Source organism: Alnus glutinosa, chromosome 3, assembly GCF_958979055.1.
Source record: "Alnus glutinosa chromosome 3, dhAlnGlut1.1, whole genome shotgun sequence".
In the NCBI taxonomy this organism is placed as follows: Eukaryota; Viridiplantae; Streptophyta; class Magnoliopsida; order Fagales; family Betulaceae; genus Alnus; species Alnus glutinosa.
In genome coordinates this window covers 6788232-6798241 of record NC_084888.1, presented here as the reverse complement: position 1 = coordinate 6798241, position 10010 = coordinate 6788232, and positions in this window count along the sequence as shown.

The window sequence follows — 10010 nt, the reverse complement described above, 5'->3', positions numbered from 1 at the left end:
CCCCTCGCCATTTTTTTTTTTAAAAAAAAGTTTATTTATTTATTTTTTAATAAATTTTTTTATTCAAATAAACACGTGTCACTATTTTATTGGTTTGGCGTGGCGCTGACATAGCATTTAACAGAATTTGTCAAAACATTTAACGAAATTTGACTTCAGGGATCGATTTGTAATTATTGCTTACCACAAGAACCTTCCATGAACTTTTTGAACCATAGGGAGTGAAAAATAATTATGGCATATCACAGGGACCAATAGTGCAATTACTCCAAAAATAAATAAATAAATAACAAACAAATACAAATAAGCTTAGACAAACTTTTTAACATAACTCTTTTCTAATTTTAATTTGCATTGAGAATTTTGAAAAACAAAAACATTTCCAAAGGAAAGTTGCCGGGTCCATAGCCCAAATCCTTTTATCCAAGCCGATTGGTTCAGCTCGTGCGCCATATTTTCCATATGTTCCACCTCTATCATGCTACTACGTGCCTTCTTCTATCAGCCTTTCTCTACATAGTATACACATTACCCGTACAATCATAAGGAAGTAATGCGGTCCTAATAATAATAATATATGCGGTGGTTCAGCAATCTCAATTTTTTTTTTTGATGTGATTGAATATAGGGGCGGAGAAGGAGGGGCCAGTATAGACCATGGCCCCATTTCTAAGAACAAAAATTTTTTTTGGTAAAAAAATAAATTAACCTACTAGCTCCTAGTAATAATTTTTTTTTTGACTAATGGTCCCTGGCCATAATAGTTTTTAGCTCCGTCCCTAGCTAGTTGGATATGTACTAGAGTGAAAATTCTACTCTCAAAATGAGAATTCTCAATCCTATTAATATTAACGGCTATGGATTTTATTGATGTCCTAATGAGGTTGAGTCAGGCTACGGCTCAATTGGACTTGAGTAAGCATTTCAACGTCTGCGATTCCCACCGTCTAAGTCCATCATGTGCGGCTCACGCCTAACTAAATATAATTAAAAATAATAATATTGTGATAAAGAAAGGAAATCCTTGCTTTCGGACAAGGATTTCTTTTGTTTTAAATGAAATTAATACTATATGTTTTATGGTTATAATTTAAAGTTTGTGCATTTAACATTATATTTTATTTTATATTATTTAAATTTTTTAAAAGACTTGCTAATATTAAATTTATATATACCCTTAAATGCACTAATTTTTAGTCCTTATCAATTTAATTTGAAACGAAGAGAATTGTAATATTACTTCAAAAAAACAAAAACACAAAAAACGTGGTCGTTTTTTTTGTGGTCCTGTAATACGTACAACAACATCAACAAAAGTGGTCCAGATAATACTTACAAAAAAGAAAACACTTGGTCCTGATCATAATACTTTTTTTTAAAAAAAAAAAAAAACATACAACAACAACGTGGTAGTGATAAAGAAAGGAAGTCCTTGCTCTTGGATAAGGATTATCTTAATTCTAAATGAAATTATCCATTTCATGGTTAGGACTTAAGATTTAAAATTTATGCATCTAATGATTGATATCATTCTATCTTATTTAACTTTTGTTTTTAAAAATAAAAAATTGTTAACATCGAATAAAATTACTCTGTTAAATGTACTAATTTTAAATTATTACCATGACAGGAGAAAAGTCACCCCGAGCCTTGAGAGACTCGAGGGTATTAATGAAAATGTATATATATTAAGAATCACATACATATTCACGAAAAGACAGAATTAGGCAAAACTAACAGCACCTGAAATGGAAGCTGAAGGAGAAGAAGAAGAAACGGAGAGAGCCATCCAAAGGAAGGACAAGAAAATTGCAGAGGCGACACATAAACAGCGATTCGACTCCATATTTTTGGGTCTTCTTTGGGCGTGAGAGAGAGAGAGACAGAGCTAACTCTTTGATTCCTTGTAAAGAAAATAAAGCTTAAGAGCGCTTTTCTCACAAACTCACAAAGATTACAGGCAGTGGGCGAGAGTGACAGGCACGAAGAGGAGAGTCACATCGACTAAATTATTAAAGGCATTATTTATAGTGTTATTAAGAGTGATTTTAGTGAGTTTTAATTGTAATTTAATTGGTTTGTTTAGACGAAAGTAAAATTTTTCTAAGTAATTTTAGTAGACTGTTAATAGTAGACTACAGAGCATAATTATTTTACTTTTATTATTCTATTTATATAACTAAAATAGTATTAATCAAAACAGCTAAATGACAGAGAGAAACGCGTACAGCACGACTGAAGGGAAGTGGGTGACAGCACGAAACGCGGAAAACGGGCTTTAGTCACGGAGACCCGCCGCCGTTCACCATTCACCATTCACAAGAATCACAACGCAATTCTCTTCTTCGTGGTAAGCTTCTCAATTATGAGATTTTTTGTGTAATCCATTTTTGTTTATGTTTTCTGTAATTTTCTCTGCACTTTTTGTTGTTTTTAATTGTTTTTATCAATTAAAAACAACAAAAAGTGCAGAGAAACTGACGAACACATAAATAGATGAGATTCAAACTGAAGCGAAAGTTGCAATAAAAAATTAAAAAAAATTTATAAAATTTTCAAAGATTCAAGCATAAGTATTTTTATAAATTCTGTTAAAATCTAACAAACACATAAATCATAGTAATTTTTTTAAAAATAAAAAATAAAAAATATTTTAAAAATTTTGATAAAATTTAATAAACTTTTTTAACAAAAATAGATTAAACTTGTATTATGAGAGCTTGTGTAGGCACGTAGCCATTGGCTATAGCTGCATGAGAAGCCGGAAGCCCTATATATTAAGAATTGGCGCGCTTGGATAGACGAGGTTCATTGGTTCCATGAATTCTAAAAAAATGAGTCAAGGTTTTTTGGCCGAGTTGTGATACAGTTATTATCTTTGTACAATTTTAATATTGTTTTTTTTTTCAAAAAAAATAATATAATTATTGAATTTATTTTTCTACGTATAGATCTTACATATTTAATAATTAATTTTAAAAAAATATTATTAAAATTACACAAAAATTATAAATATATAATATCTCTTTTTCGTCACGCCAAATTTTGCAGGAACATGAAGTTGACAATTTCATATTTTTCCCGTCGCACATGTTTCTTGATTTGTTCAGAATATCATTTCGTTGCGATTTGGATTTGACTCTTCCGCATGGCCGGCTGGATTGTTACACAAATTAAGGTCCTAATTTATAAAAAGCCCCTAAAAAGCTGATTATATTAAATTTATAATTATAAAAATAAAAACCTCAAGAAAAAAAAAACATTTAAAAGATATTTCCAGAACTATGGACCGTCCCTGTTGTCATAATAAATGTCATGTGATTACAAACAACACATGAAGGTTGTTGATTTTATAAGTTGGCGGACTCGATAAATTTATATTAGTTTTGGGTGAAAATGTGGATTCAGATGCAGTAATTAGTAATATCAGCATTCATATAATGCGGTTATTATTTTTAAGTATTCGAATCTGCATCATGTAATAACCATCCACATCCGTGTATTTGTTGCAGTTATTATCTGATATCTGTATATGATCAGATAATGAGCGTTTTGGATTAGTATCTAAATTTATATGTAAGATTAAATAATGCAGTTATTACTATATGCAAGCTTAAATAAATTAAGATTTCATTTGTTACATAATTCACGATTATCGGTCATAGATGATCATTGTCTCATAGAGTAATTGAGATTTGGATTACCTAAAGAAAGGAAAAAGAGAAAATAAAAGTAAATGTAGTGAGACATGACTCTAAGATGATAGTGAAAAAAACATAACATAACCTAAAAGTCCTAAACTTACTAAATTCAAAACGACGTTGTTTTAGTGAATTTACTTAAATATATAAAATATATATTATATACAAAGGGAATGTGAATACGGTTATTAAACGCATTTGCATACCTTAAAACCGCTATCCGCGCCTGTATATGCGGATAGTATTTTTTCTAACCGCATCCGCATATGTGAATAACGGGATGTAGGCGATGATTATCCGCCCGCATTTTCACCCCTAATACTAAGGGCGTGGGTGTGTAATTGCTTTGAAAAAATATACTTAAAGTCAAGGGTGTACAAATAGTTGCGATTGCAACTATTTTGTCTTGAAAATAATCGCATTTTCACCCCTAATACTAGGGGTGAGGGTGTGTAATTGCTTTGAAAAAATATACTTAAAGTCAAGGGTGTACAAATAGTTGCGATTGCAACTGTTTTGTCTTGAAAATAATCGCAACGCGATTATTTCGTCTTGACCGAAACTGCTTTACGCAATTATCACTTTTAAGTAACAATAACCGCCTTGCTAGAGCCGATTAGCAATTAACCAACTGTTATACAATTATTGAATGCCAAAAAGCGATGCTAACCGTCTGTCAAGTAATGGCCATTTTTGGTTTCTTTTAGTGTTAATGGCCTTCTTTGATCATATTTTAGACTATTTTGGGACCATTTTAGTGTTTTCAAACATTAGAATCTATGGAATTAAGTAGGAATAATAACAAACATAGCCTAGCTCGGACAATAATAAATTTGGCCCTCCTTTCTATGTATCATTTAACTAACCATTTAGCAAAACTAATATATATTAGTCACCCAAAATAAGAGAAAAAATAACAATTAGCGAATGAAAAACACATGAAAAGTGGATCCTATGTTTATTTTTATAAACCTGAAACATGTTTTGACAATTGAAAAGGAACAACGTGCAAGGGCAGGAGGAGGGGGTCTACCTCCGGTACATTTTTCTTGGATATTCTGGATGCCCACCCTCAGCCACTAATCAGAGGCATCGACATTTTTGGCAGCAGCAAGTAGCAAACGATTCTCAGACTTTCAGTTTCACTATTTCAGACATTTAGAAATTAGGTTAGTTACGAAAAAGAAGATATACGTACGGTTACAAATGGTGTCGTTTACACTTTAGTCTTTGTTATACGATAGAAACGCTCCGTTTCAATTAAACCCGTGAGTTGGGTTTTTTTTTTTTTTTTTTTTTTTTTTTTTTTTTTTTTTTTTTTTTTTTTTCCTGAATGACAACGCTTCAAAGTCCACTAGTCCGTACATGAGAGTTGCGTGAAATGGCAATTGAAGTTTTAAAATGCCACGTTTCACATAGGCTTTTATTTTTTTTTATTTTTTTTTTTTTTTTGGGGAAGCCCTTAAGTCTCTCAAGGCTCGGGGTGACTTTTCTCCTGTCATGGTAATAATTTAAAATTAGTACATTTAACAGAGTAATTTTATTCAATGTTAACAATTTTTTATTTTTAAAAACAAAAGTTAAATAAGATAGAATGATATCAATCATTAGATGCATAAATTTTAAATCTTAAGTCCTAACCATGAAATGGATAATTTTATTTAGAATTAAGATCATCCTTATCCAAGAGCAAGGACTTCCTTTCTTTATCACTACCACGTTGTTGTTGTATGTTTTTTTTTTTTTTAAAAAAAAAAAGTATTATGATCAGGACCAAGTGTTTTCTTTTTTGTAAGTATTATCTGGACCACTTTTGTTGATGTTGTTGTACGTATTACAGGACCACAAAAAAAACGACCACGTTTTTTGTGTTTTTGTTTTTTTGAAGTAATATTACAATTCTCTTCGTTTCAAATTAAATTGATAAGGACTAAAAATTAGTGCATTTAAGGGTATATATAAATTTAATATTAGCAAGTCTTTTAAAAAATTTAAATAATATAAAATAAAATATAATGTTAAATGCACAAACTTTAAATTATAACCATAAAACATATAGTATTAATTTCATTTAAAACAAAAGAAATCCTTGTCCGAAAGCAAGGATTTCCTTTCTTTATCACGATATTATTATTTTTAATTATATTTAGTTAGGCGTGAGCCGCACATGATGGACTTAGACGGTGGGAATCGCAGACGTTGAAATGCTTACTCAAGTCCAATTGAGCCGTAGCCTGACTCAACCTCATTAGGACATCAATAAAATCCATAGCCGCTAATATTAATAGGATTGAGAATTCTCATTTTGAGAGTAGAATTTTCACTCTAGTACATATCCAACTAGCTAGGGACGGAGCTAAAAACTATTATGGCCAGGGACCATTAGTCAAAAAAAAAAAATTATTACTAGGAGCTAGTAGGTTAATTTATTTTTTTACCAAAAAAAATTTTTGTTCTTAGAAATGGGGCCATGGTCTATACTGGCCCCACCTTCTCCGCCCCTATATTCAATCACATCAAAAAAAAAAAAATTGAGATTGCTGAACCACCGCATATATTATTATTATTATTATTATTATTAGGACCGCATTACTTCCTTATGATTGTACGGGTAATGTGTATACTATGTAGAGAAAGGCTGATAGAAGAAGGCACGTAGTAGCATGATAGAGGTGGAACATATGGAAAATATGGCGCACGAGCTGAACCAATCGGCTTGGATAAAAGGATTTGGGCTATGGACCCGGCAACTTTCCTTTGGAAATGTTTTTGTTTTTCAAAATTCTCAATGCAAATTAAAATTAGAAAAGAGTTATGTTAAAAAGTTTGTCTAAGCTTATTTGTATTTGTTTGTTATTTATTTATTTATTTTTGGAATAATTGCACTATTGGTCCCTGTGATATGCCATAATTATTTTTCACTCCCTATGGTTCAAAAAGTTCATGGGAGGTCCTTGTGGTAAGCAATAATTACAAATCGATCCCTGAAGTCAAATTTCGTTAAATTTTTTGACAAATTCTGTTAAATGCTATGCCAGCGCCACGCCAAACCAATAAAATAGCGACACGTGTCTATTTGAATTGTTGATGACATTTTTGGTTCGATGACGTGGCATCATCAGAGATGTCCTTTCAACCGCACCCTGACCTGCAAAACAGGAAAGACCCGCCGGGGGTTGGCCAGCGGAGCCTCCTCCGACAATCAAGTCAGTCAAGTGTTTGTAAGGAGAAGAGAGAAAGAGAGGGAGAGAGGGCTCGGAGAATAATAGATTCCACCCAAATGATTTTTGTACTCCCTTTTATATCCCTACGTGCTATATGTCCATTTTGCCCCTGTCAAGCACAATGCCCAATGGAGACGTCTGATTTCTTCTCTGACTTGATTTGACTGGTCTCATAAATATTGAAGGCTTCTTGCGACCAAGGTTATTGTCCGGGGACTAAACATTTCCGGGGTCTGAAATCCCATGAATGAGGCCAACCTGGCCCACTCCAAAGTGGGGACAAATATTTCCCTAACAATTACCCTTCAATTCTCCTATCTTTATTATAAAGGTAGAGAGAATTTAACCAATGAAGCCTTTATAATCCGACCGATCCCGCCGGCCATTCTTCATCCAATTCACGTAGTGCTCTCCTCGGATCCCGGGAAAACTCAAGTGTTTTTTCTACTGCCGTATTACGCGGCTCCAAGCCATTTACGGCAGGCAATCGAGAATTTATTTCCGTCATAAATTCACCATCAGTTAGGTGCCCTAATACCCCGTAAATCGTGCATGCAGTGATCATTATTGTTTTTCTATATATTCGCACTTTCCTTTGCTAGAATGCCATTGGTCTTCATATTGCCCATTTGAATAGATCTTTCTTTCTTTTTATTCCTTTCCCTGAGATCGGATTTTCCCTTTCATTCTTTTTGAATTCTCCAGATCTTCTCGCAATACTCCTCGTTCCTGGTGCGGTCCTCACGACTGAGCATATTCACCAATTCATCATGGATGGCCCTGGAGTATTCACTCTTCACAACGGTTTCACTGAATGTGCGATCTTTGGCTTTAGACACACAAGGGTGTGTGACCTCCGGCCTCACGCCAACCTGTTCCTGTCTTGCCCGCAGGAATTGTGTAACACCTCAATTTCGCCCTGACTGCTCACGAGAGCTCAACCATTCAAGCTGTACTTGAACTTTGCGCGGGTGAACCCTTCAAAATTTTCAGACAATTCATCTTTGTAGCCAGATGACTACCCTTCACAGTGTTCCTTCGGGGTTGTCCGTTCTTCTTGTCTTCATGCATGTGTGTACTATGAGCAAATCTAATAAAATCTTCTTGGCAACATGAATTTCAAATCAATCTTCAATAATCTCTTTGGACTACCACCGAAATGGACGTCTCATAAATCATAAAATTATGTCCACACAACATTGTGTCGAGTATTTGCATCGTGCTACCCCGGACAGTAATTCTGATAGCACTTTTAACATATCCATCGCTCTCAATAGTCATAAATCCATCGCCGGACCGTCAACTTCCTCCGGTAGATGGATTTCCGCTGGCCGGCATTTCTGAAGTCCGGGACCACTGGGGGCACTGTGTCCCTTTCTGTTTCTTCAAAGAAGAGGCAATCACTCCGATTTCTTTACTCGACTTCTAGATTGTTAGACCGAAAATCCCTTATCTTTGGCATAACCCCCAACTCAAATAATTTATGGGAAGTCGATTTCGGCCTGACGCCGGCAACTTTACTTTCAGGACGGTCTCCTTTGACTTCCTTACCTGAGGTCGACTTTGCTAAGGCCTCATGTTCTCCATCACCCCCCCTTGTCCTCAACCGGGGGGGGTGTCCCCGTCCGAGATATCGGATATTCCTCATCACCCCCCTGTCCTCAACCAGGAGGGTGTCACTGTCCGAGACATCTCGGGCATTCTCGTCCTGTTTCTATCCGGTGCCGGCTAAGCCAAGTGACTGAGTGTCACAGTCTCCGACCACGATGGTCTAGCATAGGGGTAATCAGCCACTGAAGAGTTGGAATGCTATCATAGATCTCGAGCGTTGTGCGGGGTTTCTCTACTTAAATCATGGGCTTAGCCCGTCAATCCTTCTGCTTGTCTGAGATATATTTCGAACACAGACGGCAGTTCCGAGGTCTCCACCCTCCTTTCTTTCAAGCATTTCCCTGGCACTGCGATGAGGGATAACAGTGCGATAAAAGGTCGAGACTCCGGGAACGACCTCCCTTAGTGAGTGCCCTCTACGTTCGGAAGGTCGGTCGGACCCATAGCCGCTTCTCGGCCCTATAGATGCTGCAAATATTTTTATTACTCTCAGCTCGGGTTCTCTACTTTTCCCAAATTCATGCTACAAACATGCAAGCATATCAACACCTTCAGTCCCCAATCGTATCCTTGTCGGATTTTTCTACCACTGGATAATTCTTCTGATGGGTCTGATCAATTGTGTAGGCTTCGGTCAATTGTCTTTTCAAGTTATGACCCCTACGTCAGTGATGCTCAAGGAATCTATTTTGGTTAGATAGGGTAACCTGAACCCAAAAAGGGTACATCGATTCACAATTTGGAGCCCGCCTGCTCAAATTAGCAAAGTTTGCGCGGATTTTCCTTCTAACCCCATATCCGGAGGGGAGTGGCATCCGAAGATATCCCTGAGCCACCCCCCTCTCTGTTCAAAGAAAAATAGTTATCGGGGTTGCTTCTCCATCCGAGAGAAGGTAATCGTCCAAATCCAAAGACATGGTCCTTTACCCAAAGGAGGCCAGCCATCATAGTTATCCTTATTTCACCACGTGTTTTCTGGGGACTACATCGGTCTCCTCATCCGAGGTAAGTCTTCACTCCATCCCAAGATGAGCTTTACTCGCTACTTCCTTTCCACCTTAGTGGATCCAGTCTGCAATGAGCAGACGCTCGATTCGTTCCCTTATCCAACAGGGGACGTTTCATCCGAGGGAAATTTTCTAGTTTCCTTATCCTAGGAAAACCCCCTTATCTAAGGAGGAATAGTCCACGGAACATCCCATTCCTTTTTGTGTTATCCTACCATAGGAGTCCGAATATCAATGGCGTCCCGGGAGCAAAGTCTGCTGTAGGGGATGTTTCCCTAGCCTGATTTGTTAAAGGGGTTCACTCCCCGTCCTCGAGGGTTTCTGAGCAACAAATGGTCTTGAAGATGGGAAATCATAATTTCCCACGTCGAATCTGTTATTGTCAATCTACGGCACTCGGTAGATCAGCTTTTTCGGCCTTCCCAGCAATCATTCCGATGTGCTTCGGTGATAAGTGGGATTTCACA